The sequence below is a fragment of the Oncorhynchus mykiss genome, chromosome 9 (assembly GCF_057628025.1).
Source record: "Oncorhynchus mykiss isolate SJ-2025 chromosome 9, ASM5762802v1, whole genome shotgun sequence".
NCBI classification, from domain to species: Eukaryota; Metazoa; Chordata; class Actinopteri; order Salmoniformes; family Salmonidae; genus Oncorhynchus; species Oncorhynchus mykiss.
This window is the reverse complement of record NC_143030.1, coordinates 21,362,131-21,387,877: the sequence shown is the minus strand read 5'-3', so window position 1 is coordinate 21,387,877 and position 25,747 is coordinate 21,362,131. Positions and strand designations below refer to the sequence as shown.

The 25,747-nt window shown below is 44.1% G+C and overlaps 1 pseudogene across 1 annotated transcript; it reads left to right on the top strand.

The window, feature by feature from the left end:
* The first annotated feature begins 505 nt into the window (after positions 1-505).
* LOC149980832 (uncharacterized) lies at positions 506-25,747 on the top strand (annotated as a pseudogene). The gene is made up of 6 exons (XR_016483548.1): positions 506-1,619; positions 2,087-2,273; positions 2,415-2,739; positions 23,900-24,084; positions 25,077-25,482; positions 25,567-25,747. The product of XR_016483548.1 is annotated as an uncharacterized LOC149980832 (transcript).

Below are 25,747 nucleotides of genomic sequence, written 5' to 3'. Positions count from 1 at the left end.
TCACCAGCTAAAACATACAACAGGAAATAGAGGTTGTAGTCTAGTCCTGTTGCTGTACATACACACAGAAGATATGAGAATGTGGTTTTACAACCCCTCAGGGGGAAATTAAAAACCTTCCTCTCCCCTCATGTGGTTTGGAAACAGAAAATATGTAAAACAACAGTTATTGGTACAAATAACAATGAGTAGAAATAAAAACTCAAAGTCATTGCTGCTAATTTAACTGATGATCCTGGATGGAATGTTGTTTTTCTGTACATCTACAAGCTTATTCACTAGAAGCCCATCATACTAATTCCAGTGACAATCAATGAATCCACAACGTGTCTGTGATTTGAAATAATCATAGCACAGCTAGGTCTCCATTTTGTTTCAGAGCCTTCCTCAAGTCTCCCTCCCAATCTACCACTGCACAAAGCCTTGTTCTGCTCATACCTCAGTCTTTCATGAGAAGAGCTGAGAAGGCTAGCCACAGATCTACACACACACGCTCAGACAGACTCAAGCACACACACGCACACACACACTTTGCATATCTCCACTTCGGGGAATGAGAGGCAGCGGTGTGTAATGGATCTCGTCCTCCTCTTCTGAGGAGGAGTAGCGAGATGGATCGGAGGACCAAAACACAGAGTGGTAAGTGTTCATGATTAAATATTTAATGAATCAAAACTGAACACTGAAATACAAAAAACGATAAAGTGAACGAACGAACCAAAACAGTCCTGTCTGGCGACATACACAAAGACAGAAAATAAACACCCACAACTCAAAAGTGAAACCAGGCTACCTAAGTATGATTCTCAATCAGGGACAACGATTGACAGCTGCCTCTGATTGAGAACCATACTAGGCCGAACACAGAAATCCCAAATTATAGAAAAACGAACATAGACAACCCACCCAACTCACACCCTGACCATACTAAAACAAAGATATAATAACAGAACCAACACACAAGGGACCTTGAGTTCCTCTCTACTGAGCAGAAAGCATGAGAATGACAACAAAAACACAGCCTTTCAGGGCCTAACAGAGGCTGCAGAGCATGAAAGAGAGGAGACGATAGTGTCAGCCAGTAAAATACGTCTATCTGATGATGATGCTCTATCTGGGCAATTTAGAAAGGCGGGAGGGAGAGACAGACGAATCAAGCACAGAATACTGTGTTAAGGTCATAAGGAGAGAGGGAACACATGCTGAGACATTGTTAACTGAAAGAGGCAGACAAGACCACTAAAGAAGATAGGTGCAAGGACAATGAGAGAGAGAGAGATGGTCATCATGAGACACCTATCCATCTACTCTTCTCTGTCCCTGGCTGTGGTGCTGATCCTGCTGGGCTGTATGCGGGAGTCCCCGGCAGGGGTGGTGGGGGTCTTTAACCACATGGAGCGCTGTAAGGACACCCTGTACATGGGAACCCCACCGCAGGGCTACCTCCTCAGTAACTCCCTGAAGAAGATCTGCCAGCGCTACGAGGACTAGCCGCGCTTCGTCACCCTCTGCGACCTCCACAAACTCATCCCCATCTACTCGGCCTATACCTTCAAGAAGTTTGACAGCGGGAAGAGGGTGGACCTTCCCTGGATGTTCGAGCCACAGGTATGTGGCAAGTAAGTGTGTGTGTGTGTGTGTGTGTGTGTTGGATTTTGAATGAACATAGGCTCTAGATAGCGAGTTAGAAACCCTATGTCATTTCAAACATGTTCTCTCATGGATGCAGATGACTAACACCCATACACTAGTTGGACTGGCTTGCTGAGCTGTGAGGATAATACTGCTGCTCTGCGCAAAATGAAACACTGGAGATAAGCAACTTTATAGGTTGTGTGAATGGGTGTTACAATGGGATATTGTTGTGATAGCCGTTCGCGTAGGAAGCAGGTGTTGTGCATATGCAAAATGAATTGATCCTCCCCTCATTTTCGATCTCTCCCCACCTCTCCACCTCCCTCTATCTATCTGTATCTGTCTCTACCCCCTCTCTCCCTCCATCCCTTCCATCCCTTCCTCTCACCCTCCTTCCCTTCCACTTTCTCTCCATCCCTTCCTCTCTCTCCCTCTGTAGTTGGTGTCAGAGAACGGCAGAAAGCAACATGGACCCGTTCCCCCAGTCCTCCACACATGCACATGAACTTCGAGGACAGCCGTGCTGGAAGACTATGCTGACGTTGCCCGGTACGAGAGGCCTCCTCAACCCTGATGAGCACCAGTCCGACCCCCTGGACATGGCCTTCACCTACACAATGACCAACGTGGTGCCCCAGGTACGTTCGTTCTGTCTGCACATTTTAAAGAAGGTTTGGTGTGTCTACCTTAAACCGTTTCAGTGCTGGAGAGGATGGAAGATGAATAATAATCAGAAGACGTATGGGGAATCTAAGTAATGTTGTTGCCTCTTGCCGCAGATCCGCAAGTTCAAGATCGGGCCCTGGGTCAAGCACGAGGACCTCATCCGCAAACGTCTTAACAACTACTGCCGTGGCAAAGCCTTCGTGGTCACCGGGGTCACGACCTCCGGGAACAGGAGTACATGTGGTTGGCGTACTGCTGCACCGACTACGACCAGAACGAGCCCTACAAGTTCCCAGTGTTCGGGGCCTACGGGCTGAACGACCGTGTCAACAAACACCTGGTGGAGGTTCCAGTGAAGAACCTGGAGAATTTACTCAGAGGAAGGATAGATGTGGACAAAAACTTTCAGATCATAAGAATTACTGTTGGAGAATTACTGTATTCACATGTGATATTTACCAGGCTTGTAGACGGTCATCTTTAAAAGGCCCAATGCAGCCATTTATTATATCAATATCTGGAATAGTGTTCCATTAAAATAGTAAAAAATAAACAAAAGTAGCTTTTTTATTGCAAAAACCTATTTCTCAAGCAACAATTTAGCTAGGACTGTCTGGGATTGGTCTGAGTGGGGAGGGGAAAACGGAAAAGTGGCTGTTATTGGCTGAGCTATTTGGAACACACTCTTTGTTATTGGTCTATTATACCTATTACATATATTGATCATGTCACCAGGAAGGCTGAAACAACACCCATGCAAAACCTGCTGATTAGAAGGTCCTGTGTAGATTGTATTTTCAACAAGCAACTGTCAGGAAATAGCACTGAACAATTTTTTTTAACACTTTTAAAGTGTTAGTTTCATCAGGTGCTGTACAATATAATACAAAACACAGGGACTGCAATTGGCCTTTAAAGGTTTAGTTATTGCCTCACACTGTATGAAGAGTCTGCAACTGCAGTCATCCACAAGAGGGAAATAGTGTCCTACTCATGCAATACTGCCTACTGATGCACAGGACTATACAAGTAGGCTATATTTAACAGATATTTGTGAATATGTTTACAACAGCCATTTAATGAAGTGATTATCTAAGTAAGACCTTACAAGAATTCTCTGTCAAAGAGTTCACAACACAATGAGTCTCCATTTCCGGGCTGATCTGTCCTTCTCCCTTTAATTTCCTAGGAGTCTGAGGCAGACAGGTTATAGAATAAGCTATCATCCAGTGACCCCACGTTTTCCATGACACCCACCATGCACTGATGCCCTCTCCAGTGGAGGCCTCACCCTAACCTTAACCACATTGATAACCGTACGCCTAACCCTAAACCTGACGCCTAACCCTCAACTTAAATTAAGTTAATTATTTTCTCAAGGATTTTTACAAAATAGCCCAAAAATATATACACAACCGCAAAATTGCAACTCTGTTCGTCACTGAAATGGTTCCCCTTATCAGCAAACACTGATGATTGTGTTCCTATCTGGGCTTGCTTTAGCGGGAGCAACATGCGTGTGCGCAATTTCATAAAGAGGGCGCTTGGCTTGTCATTGGAAAATGGGAAACCTTTAAAGCATTACAGATTCTCTATATTATTATACACTGCTCAAAAAAAATAAAGGGAACACTTAAACAACACAATGTAACTCCAAGTCAATCACACTTCTGTGAAATCAAACTGTCCACTTCGGAAGCAACACTGATTGACAATAAATTTCACATGCTGTTGTGCAAATGGAATAGACAACAGGTGGAAATTATAGGCAATTAGCAAGACACCCCCAATAAAGGAGTGGTTCTGCAGGTAGTGACCACAGACCACTTCTCAGTTCCTATGCTTCCTGGCTGATGTTTTGGTCACTTTTGAATGCTGGCGGTGCTTTCACTCTAGTGGTAGCATGAGACGGAGTCTACAACACACACAAGTGGCTCAGGTAGTGCAGCTCATCCAGGATGGCACATCAATGCGAGCTGTGGCAAGAAGGTTTGCTGTGTCTGTCAGCGTAGTGTCCAGAGCATGGAGGCCCTACCAGGAAACAGGCCAGTACATCAGGAGGGCAACAACCCAGCAGCAGGACCGCTACCTCCGCCTTTGTGCAAGGAGGAGCAGGAGGAGCACTGCCAGAGCCCTGCAAAATGACCTCCAGCAGGCCACAAATGTGCATGTGTCTGCTCAAACGGTCAGAAACAGACTCCATGAGGGTGGTATGATGTTTTGGTCACTTACAGCCCAACACTGTGCAGGACGTTTGGCATTTGCCAGAGAACACCAAGATTGGCAAATTCGCCACTGGCGCCCTGTGCTCTTCACAGATGAAAGCAGGTTCACACTGAGCACATGTGACAGACGTGACAGAGTCTGGAGACGCCGTGGAGAACGTTCTGCTGCCTGCAACATCCTCCAGCATGACCGGTTTGGCGGTGGGTCAGTCATGGTGTGGGGTGGCATTTCTTTGGGGGCCGCACAGCCCTCCATGTGCTCGCCAGAGGTAGTCATTAGGTACCGAGATGAGATCCTCAGACCCCTTGTGAGACCATATGCTGGTGCGGTTGACCCTGGGTTCCTCCTAATGCAAGACAATGCTAGACCTCATGTGGCTGGAGTGTGTCAGCAGTTCCTGCAAGAGGAAGGTATTGATGCTATGGACTGGCCCGCCCGTTCCCCAGACCTGAATCCAATTGAGCACATCTGGGACATCATGTCTCACTCCATCCGCCACGTTGCACCACAGACTGTCCAGGAGTTGGCGGATGCCTTTAGTCCAGGTCTGGGAGGAGATCCCTCAGGAGACTATTCACCACCTCATCAGGAGCATGCCCAGGCGTTGTAGGGAGGTCATACAGGCATATGGAGGCCACACACACTACTGAGCCTCATTTTGACTTGTTTTAAGGACATTACATCAAAGTTGGATCAGCCTGTAGTGTGGTTTTCCACTTTAATTTTGAGTGTGACTCCAAATCCAGACCTCCATGGGTTGATAAATTTGATTTCCATTGATAATTTTTGTGTAATTTTGTTGTCAGCACATTCAACTATGTAAAGAAATAAGTATTTCATAAGAATATTTAATTCATTCAGATCTAGGATGTGTTATTTTAGTGTTCCCTTTATTTTTTTGAGCAGTGTATATTAAGTTTCCTTCTCTAACACCCTCCCCCTCATTTTGCATCAAGCGCACACCTGTAGCCTACATTTTTGATTGACACCTGGCTGTCAGTGATGATCAGTCTGCATTCTATTAATAACCTGTCAGTCTTACCGTTTTAATAGTCGAGTAGATCTGTTTTTCTTACTAAATTGGATATTGTTCTCAGATGATCTCCCTCAGTGCTTGACTTGGATTGAAATAGGTGCTGGTACTCATTTTGGGTGCTGGCACAGTTTATTTTTAGGTGCAGGAGCTCCACAATAGTTTTGAGTTCATATTCTATAACAGGAACAGGAGCTCAAGAAGTAGAAGGGTGAGCTCCTGCCAGACACACAGGGCCTGTTTTGTCATTGACCTTGAAATACTGCCAGCCAAAATATTACTGAGAAATACCATTTACTTACTCTGGACTCACTCCCATAGTACTGTAATCCTGAATATAGGAGCATTTCAGATGTAGCCTAGAGACACCATGTTGTGCAGGAATTCAGTGGCCGTTGGATCATCACAAAGACAATATGATGGTGAGAAAAGGATGCCTCTGCTTTCGAATAATTACCTCCACTGCAATTCCCACATTTATTTCTTCACATTTTACCTGTAGTTCGTCTTTATCCCAATGTTGTTCTGATTTTAGGGGACTTGGAGACACAATTGAGACAGGTTTTTGGCTTGAATGAGAACCGGTGGACCAAAACGGCAGAGTTGGAGGCATCTCGAGATGACCGTTGGAATTCAAAAATGTGTAATCATCGACACGCGGGCACAAGGTAGGGAGAGTTATAGGATAATTACTTTAGGCCTATTGAGGGTTCTTCTCCTCACCCTTGCAGCTGAATGGATAATGGCTGATATATTCCAACAAGCTGCTGTTATCTCCTGGAATATTCCCCACCCTCAGTGGCAGCCTGATAGTCAGAGGGGTTCTTACCTGTTGACTGCCACCAGAGAGGAAGAGGCGAAATGACACAACTGTTGTTACCCCTTGGGGTAACAGGTAGCCAATACCCTAGCCTAGTGGTTAGAGTATTGGGCCAGTAACCAAAAGGTTGCTGGATTGAATCCCTGAGCTGACAAGGTAAAAATCTGTCATTCTGCTCCTGAACAAGGCAGTTTCAGTTCCCTGGTTAGCTGTCAATAATTTGTTCATAACTGACTTGCCTAGTTAAATCAAATAAACTGGGCCAAAAATGTATTCTCCAGCAGGTGGTGGTGTTTTGCTTCTTTCGCTCACCAAGCGAGGAGTTTTTGTATGGAGGTCAATGAGACGAGTGTACTGATATAAGTAGGACAGACACGTCTCGGGCAACTTTGAGAAAAAACGCTTTATATCGGAGTTGTCTCGAGATAGCTATGCATATTCATGATATGAGGCTAGTAGCATAGCATCTCTGTCCATTGAATACAAGCGGTTGACATCAACGCCCCTCATCCACTATTCAAAAAAGTGTTAAAATAATGAGATGTATACACCAATCCAAAGAAAGGAATAGGCGGGAGCTTAAAGCCTAGGACCAAGAGGCATGGAGGGGCAGCCTTTAGTTACTATGCCCTCAGCCTCAGGAATAGCCTGCCAGAGAACCAGAGGAGGGACGAAACTGTGGACATATTTATAAGAGATCTTAAAACACACCTTTTTAGCTTTGCTTTTCCTCAGGGTGCGTTTTAGTCATTCAGTTTTTATTATTCTTTAGTTTAGTATCTCCTTATGTTTGTTGTGTAGTAAATATCATTATTTATTTTCATTGTTTTAAATTCGTTTTTTTCCCAGTGATGCACATTGCATTGCATTCCATGTTTGAAATCTGCTGTATAAATAAAGCTTGATTTGATATGATAGTGGAGGTCATAGGTAGCCATGTTGGGGTCAATGGCTCCTCACTCTTTTTCTCCTACAAATCAAACAAATTCAGAGATGTTGTATCCCTCCAACTGGGATCAAGATGTAAAATAGTGGGTTAAATATAGCTTACATCAGGATGGGAATGCATGTGTTTTTTGTGATATGTTCCATTTTCTCTAAATAGACCAAATATTATGTACCTACCCCCATCATGGCACTCACGACTGACCTCTTATAGTGGCACCAGAGATTATATAATGAATGACAAGGTACCTATGTCTCCACCCTAACATTGGGAGTCATTGTCCACAGAGCCGAATGTCCGGCTTTGGGATAGTTAAAAGGCCAATGCCAGAGCACCTGAGGGACCTACTGGGTATGTAACTTAAAAGCATGTCTGACATGTATTGGGGTGCACAATCATGGGTTGATTGAAAAACCATAGAATAATCTAGAATAGATTCTTAGAAGAGTCTTAAAATGAATTCTAAAACTTACATGCAGTCAGTGCAGAGACTTTAAAACCGGTGTAATGTGTGCTCTCCGTCTGGTCTTGGTCAGTACCCATGCTGCAGCATTCTGTATGTTTTGCAGTTGACCAATGGCTTTCTTGAGTAGACCAGACAGTCAATCACATGAATTTATAAAGCCCTTTTTACATCAGCAGATGTCACAAAAAGCTTATACAGAAACCCAGCCTAAAACCCCAAACAGCAACCAACGCAGAAGCACGGCAGCTAGGACAAACTCCCTAGAAAGGAAGGAACCTAGGAAGAAACCTAGAGAGGAACCAGGCTCTGAGAGGTGGCCAGTCCTCTTCCATTAAGGCAAGATCGTTCTTCAAGATGGCCATGTAGTCCTGAGGCATAGTCCTAGGGTGGAAGGAGGCGGGACAGAGCGAGGGACAGAGTTCTGAGCCAGTGTGACACTGAAGAATGCTCCACAGTCATCAATCAAGAAGACTGATAGTGAGTATAGGCCTAGCACATGTGTAATGCATGTGATAACAGAGGTAATTTTCAGGCGGACCTAAATATTGACTGGCTTTCATCAAGCTGCCCAATCAAGAGAAAGCATCAAACTGTAATCAGAACCTGCCCCATGGTGCAGGTTATCAGTCAACCTACCAGGGTGTTTACAAATAGCACTGGTGAAATCATCCACATGTATTGATCACATCTTTACTAATGCTGCAGAAATTTGCTTTAAAGCAGTATCCAAATCCATTGGATGTAGTGATCACAATATAATAGCCATATCTAAGAAAACCAAAGTTCCAAAGGCTGGGCCTAATATGGTGTATAAAAGGTCATCAAATCAAATCAAAATGTATTTGTCACGTGCGCCGAATACAACAGGTATTTACAGTGAAATGCTTACTTACAGGCTCTAACCAATAATGCAAAAAATATATTAAGTGAACAATAGGTAAGTAAAGTAATAAAAACAACAGTAAAAAGACAGTGAAAAACAGTAGCGAGGCTATATACAGTAGCAAGGCTATAAAAGTAGCGAGGCTGCATACAGACACTGGTTAGTCAGGCTGATTGAGGTAGCCATTTGCTTACATGTTCAGGAGTCTATTGGCTTGGGGGTTAAGCCTTTTTGTCTGAGACTTGGCACTCCGGTATCGCTTGCCATGCAGAGAGAACAGTCTATGACTGGGGTGGCTGGGGTCTTTGACAATTTTTAGGGCCTTCCTCTGACACCGCCTGGTGTAGAGGTCCTGGATGGCAAGCAGCTTAGCCCCAGTGATGTACTGGGCCGTACGCACTACCCTCTGTAGTGCCTTGCGGTCAGAGGCCGAGCAAATGCCGTACCAGGCAGTGATGCCTCCAGTCAGGATGCTCTCGATGTTGTAGCTGTAGAACCTTTTGAGGATCTCAGGACCCATGCCAAATCTTTTCAGTTTCCTGAGGGAGAATAGGCTTTGTTGTGCCCTCTTCACGACTGTCTTGGTGTGTTTGGACGCATTCTAGTTTGTTGGTGATGTGGACACCAAGGAACTTGAAGCTCTCAACCTGCTCCACTGCTGCCCTGTCGATGAGAATTGGGGCGTACTCGGTCCTCCTTTTCCTGTAGTCCACAATCATCTCCTTAGTCTTGGTTACGTTGAGGGATAGGTTGTTATTCTGGTACCACCCGGCCAGGTCTCTGACCTCCTCCCTATAGGCTGTCTCGTCGTTGTCTGTAATCAAGCCTACCACTGTTGTGTCATCTGCAAACTTAATGATGGTGTTGGAGTTGTGCCTGGCCATGCAGTCGTGGGTGAACAGGATGTACAGGAGAGGACTGAGCATGCACCCCTGGGGGTTCCAGTGTTGAGGATCAGTGTGGCAGATGTGTTGCTACCTACCCTCACCACCTGGGGGCAGGAAGGAAGTCCAGGATCCAGTTGCAGATGGAGGTGTTTAGACCCAGGATCCTTAGCTTAGTGATGAGCTTTGAGGATAATATGGTGTTGAATGCTGAGCTGTAGTCATTGAATAGCATTCTCACGTAAGTATTCCTTTTGTCCAGGTGGGAAAGGGCAGTGTGGAGTGCAATAGAGATTGCATCATCTGTGGATCTGCTTGGGCGGTATACAAATTGGAGTGGGTCTAGGGTTTCTGGGATAATGGTGTTGATGTGAGCTAACCATGTGTATGTGACAAATACATTTGATTTGATTTGATTACCAGCCTTTCAAAGCACTTCATGGCTACGGACGTGAGTGCTACGGGTCTGTAGTCATTTAAGCAGGTTGCCGTTGTGTTCTTGGGCACAGGGACTATGGTGGTCTGCTTGACACATGTTGGAATTACAGACTCAATCAAGGACATGTTGAAAATGTCAGTGAAGACACCTGCCAGTTCGTCAGCACATGCCCGAAGCACACGTCCTGGTAATCCATCTGGCCCCGCAGCCTTGTGTATGTTGACCTGTCTAAAGGTCTTACTCACGTCGGCTACCGAGAGCATGATCACACAGTCGTCTGGAACAGCTGATGCTCTCATGCATGCCTTAGTGTTGTATGCCTCGAAGCAAGCACAGAAGTGATTTAGCTCGCGGGTAGGCTCGTGTCACTTGGCAGCTCGTGGCTGTGCTTCCCTTTGTATTCTGTAATAGTTTGCAAGCCCTGCCACATAAGACGAGCATCAGAGCCGGTGTAGTATCATTCAATCTTAGCCCTGTATTGACACTTTGCCTGTTTGATGGTTCGTTGCAGTGAATAGCAGGATTTCTTGTAAGCTTCCCGGTTAGAGTCCCGCACCCTGAAAGCGGCAGCTCTGCCCTTTAGCTCAATGGGAATGTTGCCTGTAATCCATGGCTTCTGTTTGGGGTATGTACTCATTGATAAAGCCTGTGACTGATATGGTGTACTCCTCAATGCCATCGGAAGAATCCTGGAACATGTTCCAGTCTGTGATAGTAAAACAGTCCTGTAGTTTAGCATGCGACCACTTTTTTATAGACTGAGTCACTGGTGCTTCTTGCTTTAATTTTAGCTTGTAAGCAGGAATCAGGAGGATAGAGTTGTGGTCGGATTTACCAAATGGAGGGCGAGGGAGAGCTTTGTATGCGTCTCTGTGTGTGGAGTACAGGTGATCTAGATTTTTTTCCCTCTGGTTGCACATTTAACATGTTGATATAAATGTGGTAGAACTGATTTAAGTTTCCCTACATTAAAGTCTCCGGCCACTAGGAGCACCGCCTCTGGGTGGCGCTGTTTGCTTATTTCCTTATACAACTGACTGAGTGTGGTCTTAGTGCCAGCATCTGTCTGTGGTGGTAAATAAACAGCCACACAAAGTATAGCTGAAAACTCTCTAGGCAAGTAGTGTGTCCTGCAATTTATCACAATATACTCTAATTCTGGCGAGCAAAATCTACAGACTTCCTCAGATTTCGTGCACCAGCTGTTGTTTACAAAAATGCACAGACTAAACAATAAGTTTTGTAATGATTCCTGTGTTGAGTAATGAGGAGCAACCAGACACTGCCACAGGACTTCCTGACGGGCCGCCCCCAGGTGGTGAGGGTAGGAATCAACATCTCCACCCAGGTGATCCTCAACACTGGGGCCCCACAAGGGTACGTTCTCAGCCCTCCCCTGTACTCCCTGTTCACCCATGACTGCTTGGCCATGCATGCCTCCAATTCAATCATCAAATTTGCAGACGACACAACAGTAGTGGGCTTGATCACCAACAAGGCAGGTCCTGCAGGCCCTACTTTTGTCACACCTGTCCATTCGTGTGGTCAGGTGCCACAAAGAGGGATTTAGGAGAATTACAATTGGCCCAGAACAAGGCACCTGGGCTGGCCCTTAAATGTAAACTGAGAGGTAACATTAATCATATGCATGTCAATCTCTCCTGGCTCAAAGTAGAAGAGAGTTTAACTTCATCACTACTTGTTTTTGTGAGAAGTATTGACATGTTGAGCTGTCTGTTTAAACTACAAGCACACAGCTCAGGCACCCACGCATACCCCACAAGGCGTGCCACCAGAGGCCTCTTCACAGTCCCCAAGTCCAGAACAGACTATGGGAGGAGCAGAGTAAAACATAGAGCCATGACAACATGGTACTCTATTCCACATCAAGTAACTCATGAACGCAATAAAAACAGATACACCCCCCCCCCCCCCCCCCCCCATAAAAATCCCCTTATGGAACAGCAGGGACTGTGAAGAGACACACACAGGCACAGACACACGCATACACACACACGATAACATACGCACTGATGGCGCTGACAGAGATGGCCGCCTCGCTTCTAGTCCTTAGGAAACTATACAGTATTTTTTTAATGTATTGTTTTTATGTATTAATTCTTACATTGTTAGCCCAGAAAATCTTAAGTGTTGTTACATACAGCCGGGAAGAATTATTGGATATCAGAGCAACGTCAACTTACCAACATTAAAACCAGGAATACGACTTTCCCAAAGCGGATCCTTTGTTCGCACCACCAACCAGGACATTGGATCTGATTCCAGAGGCCAACCCAAAACAACGTCGCCGCAGATGAGGTAGACGGAGCAGCCTCCTGGTCAGACTTCGAAGGCATGCACACCAGCCACTGCTTCCGAGTATATTACTCGCCATTGTCCATTCTCTAGATAACAATGTAAACTAAATTAGGGCAAAGGTTGCTTTCCATTGTAATATTCTCTATTTCACAGAAACATGGCTCTCTCGGGATATGTTGTCGTAGTTTGTACAGCCACCGGGATTCTTTATGCGTCGCGCCAACATAAATAAACATTAACAACTCATGGTGTAATCGTAACAACATACAGGAACTCAAGTCTTTTTGTTCACCTTACCTAGAATTCCAAATGCCGACCATATTATCTCCCAGGAGAATTCTCGTCGGTCATTATCACAGCCGTGTATATCCCTCCTCAAGCCAATACCATGACGGCCCTCAAGGAACTTCATGGGACTCTGTGCAAACTGGAAACCATATATCCTGAGACTGCATTTACTGTAGCTGGGGATTTTAACAAAGCAAATTTGAGAACAAGGCTACCTAAATTCTATCAGAATATTGATTGTAGCACTTGGATCACAGCTACTCTAACTACCGCAATGCATACAAGGCCCTCCCCCGCCCTCCCTTCGACAAATCCGACCACGACTCCATTTTGCTGGATATACCCGTGACTAAACCTATCCAACGCTGGTCTGACCAATCAGAATCCATGCTTCAAGATTGTTTTGATCATGCTGACTGGGAAATGCTCCGGGCAGCCTCGAGAATACCATCGATTTACATTCAGATTTGGTGAGGAAGTGCATTGGAGATGTTGTACCCACTGTGACTATTATAACCTAACCAGAAACTGTGGATAGATGGCGGAATTCATACAAAACTGAAAGCGTGAACCTCCGCATTTAAACATGGAAAGATGACTGGGAAAAAAGCTGAATGTAAACCGTTTTGTTATTCCTTCCGCATGGCAATCAAACAAGCGAAATGTCAGTATAGGGACAGAGGGGAGATACAATTCAGCGGTCTGCCCAACGCATCACCGGGGGCAAACTACCCACCTCCAGGACACCTACAGCACCCGATGTCAGGAAGGCCAAAAAGATCATCAAGGACATCAACCACCTGAGCCACTGGCTGTTCACCCCGTTAACATCCAGAAGGCGAGGTGAGTACAGGTGTATCAAAGCTGGGACCGAGAGACTGAAAAACAGCTTCTCTCTCAAGGCCATCAGACTGTTAAACAGCCATCACTAGCACATTAGAGGCTTCTGCCTATAGGCATAGACTAGGAATCACTGGCCACTTCAAGGAATGGAACACCAGTCACTTTAATAATGTTTACATATCTGGCATTACTCATCTCATATGAGTATTCTGTACTATTCTACAGTATCTTAGTCACTTAATGTTTACAAATCTGACATTACTCATCTCATGTGTATATACTGTTTTCTATACTATTCTACTATATCTTAGTTCGTTCCCGCTCTGACATTGCTCGTCCATATGTATATAGTCTTAATTCATTCATAATTAGATTTGTGTGTATTGGGTATATGTTGTGTAATTTGTTAGATATTAGTTGTTAGATATTACTGCACTGTCGGAGCTAGAAGCAGAAGCATTTCACTACACCCGCAATAACATCTGCTAATCATGTGTATGTGACCCATAAAATGTGATTTGATTTGATTTATCCCTGTGCCACCATTGCACAAGATGCTCTCGGATTATGAGAGAACACACAGTCAGGTGACGAGAGAACAGCTGGAGAAGCAGTGTTCTCTGGGCTGTCTCGTCATTGTTGGTGATCAAGCCCACTACTGTTGTGTCGTCTGCAAACTTGATGATTGAGTTGGAGGCGTGCATGGCCACGTAGTCATGGGTGAACAGGGAGTACAGGACAGGGCTGAGCACACACCCTTGTGGGGACCCAGTGTTGAGGGTCAGCGAAGAGGAAATGTTGTTTCCTACCTTCACCACCTGGGGTCGGCCCGTCAGAAAGTCCAGGACCCAGTTGCACAGGGAGGGGTTGAGGGAGGGGTTATTTTTGTCCAGATGGGATAGGACAGTGTGCAGTGTGATGGCGATTAGGTCGTCTGTGGACCTGTTGGGGTGGTATACAAACTGAAGTGAGTCTAGGGTGGCCGGTAAGGTGGCGGTGATATGATCCTTGACTAGCCTCTCAAAGCACTTCATGATGACAGAAGTGAGTGCTACGGGGCGGTAGTCATTTAGTTCAGTTATCTTTGCCTTCTTGGGTACAGGAACAATGGTAGCCATCTTGAAGCATGTGGGGACAACAGACTTTCGATAGGGAGCGATTAAATATGTCTGTAAACACACAAGCCAGCTGGTCCTCGCATGCTTTGAGGACGCGGCTATGCCATCTTGGCCAGCAGCCTTGCGAGGGTTGACAAGTTTAAATGTTTGACTCATGTTAGCCACTGAGAAGGAGAGGGGGGGGGGGCAGTCTTTGTTAGCGATCTGCGACGGTGGCATTGTATTATCCTCAAAGCGGGCAAAGAAGTTGTTTAGTTTGTCCGGAAGCATGACGTCAGTGTCCATGATGTGGCTGTTTTTGTCCCTGTACCGGCATTTTTGATTGCCTTGCGGAGCGAATAACTACACTCTTTATATTCAGCCATATCTCCAGACATCTTCCATGGTTAAATGCAGTGGATCGTGCTTTCAGTTTTACACGAATGCCGCCATCCATCCATGGTTTCTGGTTAGGGTAGGTTTTAATGGTCCCAGTGGGTACAACGCCTCCAGTGCACTTATTTATAAATGCACTCACCGAGTCAGCGTATAGGTCAATATTGTCCTCTGAGGCTGATCAGAACATAGTCCAGTCCGTGTGATAAAAACAATCTTGTAGCGTGGCTTCCGATTGGTCAGACCAGCGTTGAATGGTTCTCGTCACTGGTACATCCTGTTAGAGTTTCTGCCTATAAGCCAGGACGAGCAAGATGGCGTTGTGGTCAGATTTGCAGAAGGGAGGGCAGGCTTTGTATGCATCGCGGAAGTTAGAGTAGCAGTGGTCGAGAGTATTAGCCTTACGTGTCGTGCAATCAATTTTCTGATACAATTTAGGTAGCACTGTTCTCAAATTTGCATTGTTATAAGAGAGGATCTGCTTCTACCTACAATACAACATGCCCACAAATGAGCAAGACTGTTACACAAATAGGCCTGAAACTAATCTAAGTCCACATTGACAGTCACAAGTACTGAGCAATCAGACAGTTCAAACAGCAATGACTAACTAGGCTACTAAATAAAAGACAGCACTTAAATTAAATTACCCTAGCAAGACAATACCAATCAAAACTTATCCTTGCAGCTCTTGTAAGAGTTGATCCCCTTCCAAACTATAGATGCAGACTAGACGAGAAGCTTGTTGAAGTTGACATAATATAGACAAATTATATTGACTAATTGGATGGGCTACTGATGGTTCATCAGTGCTTCTCCTCCTTGCAGTGATTAGTGAATGGCATGACAATACTGTTCCTCCTATCTCCTCTGTCCTTGCAGCAGAAGAGTCAGACACCACAGTGGGCCCACTCCGGACTCGACCGAAGAGGCCAACTTTCTATTGCTGGACAACCTTCTCTACTTCCAAACACTTGATCCTGAGTTTACTTCAGGTGAGTACAGAGGACTTTAAGCTAAGAGAATACAATGAAAATACACTGATAAAATAAACAATGTGAAAATAATATGTTGATTTTGTTTGCATGAATAATGTGTCTGAAAGCATGCGGTGTTGAGATGAAAATGGGTAGAACCCACAGGTAGTGAACTGTACTGGGGTCCAGATGGATCAGGTAGTTTGAGTATCACCATGAGTGTGGTGGGGAAACTCCCTCATAGGTAGGGCCCTGTGTTTCGGTTGATCATGTCACATGACCAGGACTTGAACCTTTATTTAAAGCTTTTTCATCCCACTGTCTTTTTATGTCAGATGGTCCTGAACATAATGGATGGTACTAGTAGACAGCTTTCTAAACAACCTGACAGGACAAACAATAAACGGAAGCCTCCAATAGAACTACAGCAAATTAGTCCAATTCTCATTTGTCAGGGGTCTTACACAGGCTAAAACTTGGATAATTTCCGACCCTAAGAAGAATCTAAAAAATGTAAGTAATTGTTTGAGGATGGTCCTCAAACAATTACATACATGTTTGGTTTAATTCTCATTTCTGGAAAAGGCTTAAAATAAAAGTTAAGGTCATGTGACATGATAAACCAAAACACAGGTCATACTCATAGGTCATACTCACAGGTCATACTTCTATTTTCTTCTGTACAGAGTATGTTTTTTTCTGAAACAAGGACTTGAAAATAATATGTCTAAATACTGCCTGTAAAAGCTGTGCAAAAAATCCAGAGTTAAACTGAACATAATGGATGTTATGTACTATACCTATGATTAACTGAACATACCCATAAAATCCCAATCTGTGCTTTCCAAAAAAGCCTGCCATTTCAACGAGCATCAACATATCCCCATTGTGAAAAGAAAGGAAACAATCATGTTAACATAGACAACTGAGAGGCTTAACATTTCTTCCCCTCTATAGCTTCGTATGTGCTCTGCATCCCTATCTGCTGGAGAAATTCATTGTTTAATTTTTTTGGGGTATTTTTCTTGAACTGCATTGTTGGTTCTTGCTTCTTATGGCTTGAATCCTGCTAACGGGATCGATATGACAACAGCCAGTGAAAGTGCAGGGCGCCAAATTCAAAACAACAGAAATCTCATAATTTAAATTCCTCAAACATAGAAGTATTTTACAGCATTTTAAAGATAAACTTGTTGTTAATCCCACCACAGTGTCCGATTTCAAAAAGGCTTTACGACGAAAGCACACCAAACGATTATGTTAGGTAAGCACCTAGTCACAGAAAAACACAGCTATTTTTCCAGCCAAAGAGAGGAGTCACAAAAAGAAGAAATAGAGATAAAATGAATCACTAACCTTTGATGATCTTCAACAGATGACACTCATACGACTTCATGTTACACAATACATGTATGTTTTGTTTGATAAAGTTCATATTTACATACAAAAATCTGAGTTTACATTGGCGCGTTATGTTTAGTAGATCCAAAACATCCGGTGATTTTGCAGAGAGCCACATCAATTTACAGAAATACTCATAATAAACATTGATAAAAGATACAACTGTTATGCATGAAATTTTAGATCCACTTCTCCTTAATGCAACCGCTGTGTCAGATTTCAAAAAACCTTAACCGAAAAAGCACACCATGCAATAATCTGAGTACAGTGCTCATTCAACAAATCAAGCCATACAGATATCTGCCATGTTGTGGAGTCAACAGAAGTCAGAAATAGCATTATAAATATTCACTTACCTTTGATGATCTTCATCAGAATGCACTCCCAGGAATCCCAATTCCACAATAAATGTTTGATGTGTTCGGTAAAATACCTCCTTTTAGTTTGCGCGTTTTTCTCAGTAATATTAAATGCTCAATGTGCTAGGTTCAGACGAAAAGTCAAAAAAGTTATGTTACAGTTTGTAGAAACATGTCAAACAAAATATAGAATCAATCTTTAGGATGTTTTTATCATAAATCTTCAACAATGTTCAGAGAATTCCTTTATCTTCAGAAATGCAATGGAACTCAAGCTAACTCTCACGTGAATGCGCGTGGTCAGCTCATGCCTCTCTAGCAGACCTCTGACTCAATCCCCTCTCATTCCCCCCTCCTTTACAGTAGAAGCATCAAACAAGGTTCTAGAGACTGTTGACATCTAGTGGAAGCCTTAGGAAGTGCAATTTGACCCCATAGACACTGTATACTCGATAGGCTAAGAGTTGAAAAACTACAAACCTCAGATTTTCCACTTCCTGGTTGGATTTTTTCTCAGGTTTTTGCCTGCCATATGAGTTATGTTATACTCACAGACATCATTCAAGCAGTTTTAGAAACTTCAGTGTTTTCTCTCCAAATCTACTAATAATATGCATATATTAGCAACTGGGCCTGAGTAGCAGGCAGTTTACTCTGGACACCTTATTCATCCAAGCTACTCAATACTGTCCCCAGCCATAACAAGTTAAGGGCTTGTAAGTAAGCATTTCACTGTAAGGTTGTATTTGGCACGTGACAAATAAAATGGGATTTGATTTGATTTTCCCATCACAGGAAACGAGGCAGTTCGTATTGGCGACTGTAGTCTTACTTGCAAGGTCAAAGCCACGTTCTTATGTGAATCTCTTATGGTCAAGACCTGACTGTTTAGTCCGGCTCTGGATCTAGGACCTAACTGTTGCATTTGAATCAATAACATTCATAGGCGGAAAAAATTACAAAGAATTATACCACATTATATAATCACATGGCCTTATCTGATGCTTTTCATTACAGCATTAACCTTTCCCATGATAGAGCCAACTTTAGGCATTAGGAAGCTCCGGGCTCAGTCAATGAACAGGGGCCTCAATGATTTTATAGATAACAGATTATTCAGATAGGGAACTCTGTGGCTCAAGCGAGTTCAACCACAGAACCACAGCACCTGCAAGAAAAGATCCATGCATTTTTATTAGTTTGTTACGCTTGTTGGATTTGCGCCTCATTGAATTGGCACTAAAACAGCTGTTGTATTGGGTAGTTTGGAGTGTGTTTTCTATTATGCAATGTTACACAATGGGATTGGGGCTTCGGAGAATGTAATTGGCTTCTGCTCCCTAAGTTTGAACAGCTGTGTGAGCCCTCAGCCCTGCACTGCTCATAGTCATAGGGATCTCTCTTTTGGCACAGTTCGTGTGCATAATAGATGTTACAATGTTTTGGTTTTGTTTGATGAGGTTGTAGCATTTAAATAGGGCCACAGTGTTTTGATTGCTCACCTGCCACAAGTTAAAATGTCAATGGACCTACCAGAGTAGGGCCTGCCAAGGTACTGGTAGACAGCTTTCTAAACAACCTGACAGGACAAACAATAAACGGAAGCCTCCAATAGAACTACAGCAAATTAGTCCAATTCTCATTTGTCAGGGGTCTTACACAGGCTAAAACTTGGATAATTTCCGACCCTAAGAAGAATCTAAAAGTAGGCTGACCTTTCCCCGTTCAGAAGTGTACGGTAATATAACTGTTTATTATTCATTCAAGTGATTACAGAAAAAATCTATGGAGGAGTGACTAAGTTAAATACCGAACATATATCTGCTGTTTCCTGCCAGTGTAACAAGGTTATTCTAGCGACGTGGAACCAGTCCCAGACCAAGTTGTTGTTTATCAGTAGAGGAGGCTCTTCTCAGTCTATTAAAATCTTCCTGCTGAAGAGTCGCCTGGTCTTCCTAAAACAATCAGCAGGGGTGACTCGGGGTCGGCTAGGCCACAGGGACAGGCGGTGTGTGGAGCCTGCCAAAAGTGAGATTGTCATATACAATGCAGTTCAAGTGTGTCTGGCATCCAAATACTGACTTAGAGTGGGGAGGTAGTTGTGATGGTTATCGTAAGCATTGTTTACATCCATAAGGCCAGGAAGTTCATAAAATGTATTAGCCTAAGTGGCTACTTGCTACTGTTATTATGGGCAGGACACAATACAAAGACTCGGGGGAGGGGCTCCCTAGCCTTGTGGTGACGAGCTTCGGGGCTTCCTGTCCCAGAAAAGCCCTATTGGACGTGAACAGTATCACAAGTGACCAGAGTGCTGTAGAGGTCACGACATTAGTGGAACCTGTCCCAGGCCAGACACGACTGGAAGATTACTCTGCCTCTGCGGACAGACGCCTGTGTTGGTCCAAAACAATAACTTCCGACAGGCTACTGTCCTGGCTCCTGCCTCTCTGGTCTACCCATTCTTTCATGTGAATTTCCTGTCTTGTGTCGCGCCAGTGGACTGACCTCCAGAAAGTAGATCTATCTGGCTCTCTTCCCAGCGGTAGGGAGAAAGACTGCCGCATGAACTTTCACTGGTGCTGTTTACTATGTTGTGGATTATCTCTCTCTCTCTCTCCCTCCCCCCTCCGACTCCTGGCTTTCTTTGTTTATTATCAAAAAGAGCAGGGGGGTGTCCTTGGGTTCATCCCGCTTTCCCTTTTAAATCATCCCTAATTCAACGACAACATCGGTTCTACCAACGGAGTCATTATGACGGGACGCCCCCGCACCCAGCCCCGATACATGGCTTGCAGCACGTACCTTGTCTCTCTGTCCCCTCTCTCATTTTGGCTCAGACATAAGCAAACAGCCCAGAGTTTTATTTGAGCAAACAGTACAGCAAGCCATGGTCCCAGACAGACTGAGAACCATGACTATGTTAAGAGCCAGTGGGACTGGACAGTCAGTCACATGTGGGTTGTCTTTGAAGCCTCACTGCGTGTCTTTGTGAAGGTGTCCTTTGTAGTCCACCTGTCCTTTGTAGTCTATCTGTTCAAGGTGCCCACAAGTTACTTGAAATGCAATATTTTACAGCAGTAATTGGTTAGAAATCCATCTTCCATGGTTTTTAACAACTATTTATAGAAAGTCTGAAATAATGCCATTATTGTTTGAATTTGAATTTGGTCTGTCGTGTTTCACTTCACCATTGACCTTTGTTTCTTAGCAAGTTTAAGATTTTTCTTAAAATTCTATCAGTTGATATAATGTGTTCCAAACTTATTTAAAGTTGCATTGTGTATAAATTGCTCTTCCATTTTCTGGTTGCTAAAATTGTAATAGTTCGCCTAACTTCAGTTTATGTGACAAAACAAGCAAGTACAGTATAGAGAATCATTGTACCATCAAAACCGCTGTGAAATATATTTTCCTTAAACAAAACAATTGTATTTTCAGCTGTTTGAAGCTGGTGTACAAAACCGAAAGTAAAAGATGCAAAAACAAAACTTAAAGCTGCAATATATTACTTCTTGGACAATGTGACCAAATTCACATAGAAATGTGAGTTATAGATCTGTCATTCTCATTGAAAGCAAGTTTAAGATGCATTAGATCTGTTCTATGTGCATTAATTCTATAATTCTTGTATTTTCAGCTTCAAATAACTGAAAATAAAATATTTTTGGTTATGTAAAAGACACTATATTTCAAAGCTGTTTAGATTGTACAATGATGCTCTACACCAGGTATTCCCAAACTGGAGTATGCGTACCCCCATGGGTACGAGCAATACGCCAAATAAAAATGTGATTCACGTTTATTTATTTATTTTTTCACATTTTCAAACAGTCCATTTAGATTTTCCAACAGGGCTATACATCTGGTTGATGTTTTTTTTCTTGCCTGAGTAGCCTCGTTTCACTGCCAAAAATAAAATTAAACCGTCTAGTGTTCAGCGAAATAACAACACAATGTCAAATACAGGTAGCCTAGTCAAATAATTAACATCTAATCACATTAACCGGGAATTACACTATGTAGCCAAATGTAGCTGCTGCAAATTAGTTTTGCTCAAAAATTGATTCATGTTTAAAAAAGTAAGGCCTGCATTCATAGAGACACATACCAGCTCTACTTGTAGTACTGCTACTACCAGCAGTACTGCACCTGCATTTGTCAACGCCACAAGCTGTTCTGTTTCCATAAGCACATCCAATGCTAGCATCAGTAATTCTACATCTGTTGTTAGCCCAGCTAGCATGGACACTGAAAGTTGTGAATCTGATGCAGCCGAAGAGCTACTGCCTCCTTACCCGGGAAATCACTGAACAACAGACAGGGACGTTGGACCATCGAAGAGGCGCAAAATGATGAGAACTACATTGATTTGGGGTTCACTTATATTGGAAGTAGTGCCTTTCCTCAGCCACAGTGTGTTATATGTGCAAAAGTACTATCACAACTCGATGAAACCTTCCCTCTTGCGCAGACATTTAGAAACAAAACATACCAATTTGAAAAATAAGCTACAGGAGTTTTATGAGCAAGAATTAAGATGACTTTCGAGTATTAAGACATGTATAAAAGTAACAGATACCATTATTAAGAAGGGGCTAGAAGTGTCTTATATGGTGAGCTACCGAGTGGCTAGGGCAGGCAAGCCCCATACTGTGGAGGACTTAATTATTCATGCTCCCGTGGATATGGCTGGGACACTGATGGGGGAAAAGGCCCAAAAAACTATACAGACAATGTCTTCATCAAACAACACTGTTTCACAACACATCAGTGACATGGCAGGAGATGTTTTGAAACAATTACTGCTTCACATACAAGCCAGTGAATTCTATGCGTTACAGCTGGATGAGTCAATAGACGTGGCGGGCCTGGCACAGCACCTGGTATATGTCCGTTACATTTATGGAGGGTCAATTAAGGAAGACATCCTCTACTGCAAACCACTGAAAATCAGGACAACAGGAGAGGATATTTTTTAAGTACTATACAGCTTAATGACATCAAATGGACTTTGGTGATCAAGATGTGTTTATCTGTACTGATGGCGCAAAAGCCATGACAGGGAGACATAGTGGAGTGTTAACGCGCGTGCAAGCAGTTGCTCCCGATGCTATTTGGATACACTGCAGCATCCACCGAGAGGCTCTTTCTGCCAAGGGAATGCCTGACAGCTTGAAGACGTTTTGGACACTACAGTAAAAATGGTTCACTTTGTTAAAGCAAGGTCCCTGAAATCTTCTGCGCTATGCAATGATATAGGCAGCGACCATGTAACACTTTTACAACAAACAGAAGTGCGCTGGTTCTCAAGTGGCAAAGTATTGACAAAAAAATTTTTAATTGAGAGACGAGCTTAAAGTTTTCTTTACTGACCATCATTTTCACTTGTCTGACAGCTTGTATGATGACGAGTTTCCGACACAACTGGCCTATCTGGGTGATGTTTTTTATCGCATGAATGATCTGAATCTAGGATTACAGGGACTCTCCGCAACTATACAAAATGGAGGCAATGTTTAAGAAGTTGGAGCTCTTCTCTGTCTGCATTAACAAGGACAACACACTAGTCTTTCCATAACTATATGATTTTTTGTGTGCAAATGAATTCAAGCTTACGGACAATGTCAAATGTTATATAGCGAAGCACCTGAGTGAGTTGGGTGCGCAATTACGCAGGCGCTTTCCCGAAACGGATGACACAAACAACTGGATTCATTATCCCTTTCATTCCCTGCCTCCATTAAACTTACCAATATGTGAACAAGAGAGCCTCATCGAAATTGCAACAAGCGGTTCTGGGAAAATGTAATTTAATCAGAAGCTACTGCCAGATTTGTGTGCTGCCTTGGAAAATCGCACTGTTAAGACACTGATGCCCTTTGTAACCACGTACCTATGTAATAGTGGATTCTCGGCCCTCACTAGCATGAAAACTAAATACAGGCACAGACTGTGTGTGGAAAATGATTTAAGACTGAGACTCTCCAATACAACCCAACATTGCAGATTTATGTGCATCCTTTCAAGCACACTCTTCTCATTAACCTGTGGTGAGTTATTCACAATTTCCGATTAACATATAAGGTTTTATATGTAAGATGGCTAAATAAAGAGCAAAATGATTGATTATTATTATAATATTATTATTTGTGCCCTGGTCCTATACGTGTCACATCTGATCCTGCCATGCAATCTGGTGCTCATCCGGTGTCCCATAGTGTCGCTGAGATGGCAATCGAGTTTCGCTCCCTCGCTGCTGAGAGTGGCTGGAATGAGGAGGCCCTTCAGGGAGCATTCCAGAACGCTCTCACTGATACCATCAAGGATGAGTTGGTGTCCAGGGATGAGCCTGGTGAACTCGAGGAGCTCATCTCTCCCGCCATCTGCATCGACAACCGTCTCCGTGAGCATCAGAGAGAGAGGGCAGAACCAAAACCAGTTCTCTCTTGAGGAGAGGCATCGGCGAGTCAGCACTAGGCGCTGCCTATACTGTGGCCAGGTTGGTCAATTTGTCTCCACTTCACTGAGGCCAGCTGAAGGGGGTGGCTTGGCTGTTGTGATGGATATACTGTTGAGTCAAGCACCGGTCCATCTTCCCCCAGACCCTTGTATGGCAAAGCTAGGCTTTTTCTCTACCTGCCCTCATCAACTCGGGTGCCGACAAGAGTTTCCTGGGCCGAGGTGTTGTTACGCAGTTGGGTCTGGACACTGTTCCACTCGATTCACCCCTCGATGCCAACGCTCTCAATGGACAGCTCAATGGACAGTGTCAGCGAGAGAACTGTGCCAGTCATCCTGCGTCTCTCTGGGAATCACCAGGAAAGGATCAGTCTCCACATAATCGACTACCCTTGCTCTCCCCTGGTTCTTGGCCATCCTTTGTTAAAGCTGCACAACCCACAGATCGACTGGACTGCTGGAAGGGTCACCACTTGGAGTACATCTTGTCACTCTAATTGTCTACATTCTGCCCTTCCCCCTGCCTTGTCTGTGCCCCAGTCCATTCCAGAACCCCCAGACCTGTCATCTGTTCCTCTAGAGTATCACGATCTAGCTCCTGTGTTCAGCAAGCACCCCACCCTGTCTCTGCCGCCTCATCGGCCATACGACTGCACTACTGACCTCTGGCCTGGATCTCCTCTCCCCTTTAGCCGGTTGTATAACCTCTTTCGCCCAGAGCAAGAGGCTACGGAGGGGTACATCCAGGATTCCCTGGCTGCAGGACATGTCAGGCCTTCTTCCTCTCCGTTAGGGGCTGGATCTTTCTTTCTCAAGAAAATAATTAAGCACTGAGGCCATGCATAGACTTCCGTGGGCTGAATAGTATCACTGTTAGGAACAAGTATCCCTTGCCACTCATCAGTTCTGCTTTTGCCCCCCTCCATGATGCCACAGTGTTCACTAAACTCGACCTCTGGAATGTCTACCACCTTGTCCGCATCAGAGAAGGGGACAAGTGGAAAACGGCATTCAACACAGAACTTGGACACTTTGAGTATTTGGTTATGCCGATTGGTCTCACTAACGCTCATGCTGTTTTCCAGAGACCGGTTAATAACATTCTGAGGGATGTGATTGGACGCCTAGTTTTTGTCTATGTGGATGACATTCAAATTTTTTCTAAGGACCCTGAGGCTCACCAGCAACACGTTTGCCAAGTTCTCCAACGGCTGTTGGAGAATAAGCTTTTTGTTAAGGCTGAGAAATGTGAGCTTTATGCTTCATCTGTGTCCTTCCTGGATTACATAATTTTACAAGGACAGTTACAGATGGACCCTGCCAAGGTCAGGGCAGTCACAGAGTAGCCTGTGCCCTCGAATCTGAAGCAGCTACAGCGTTTCCTGGGGTTTTCCAATTTTTACAGACATTTCATCTGTGACTACAGCCATTTGGCAGCCCCTCGCACCACTCTCACCTCCACCTCCACTCTGTTCCACTGGTCCCCTGAGGCAGAGGCAGCATTCCGGGAACTCAAACGCCGCTTCACTTCCGCTCCGACCTTCACCCAGCAAGACCCATCACCGAGCCAGACCCAGAACTCCAGTTCGTCGTCGACACCGGGGTAG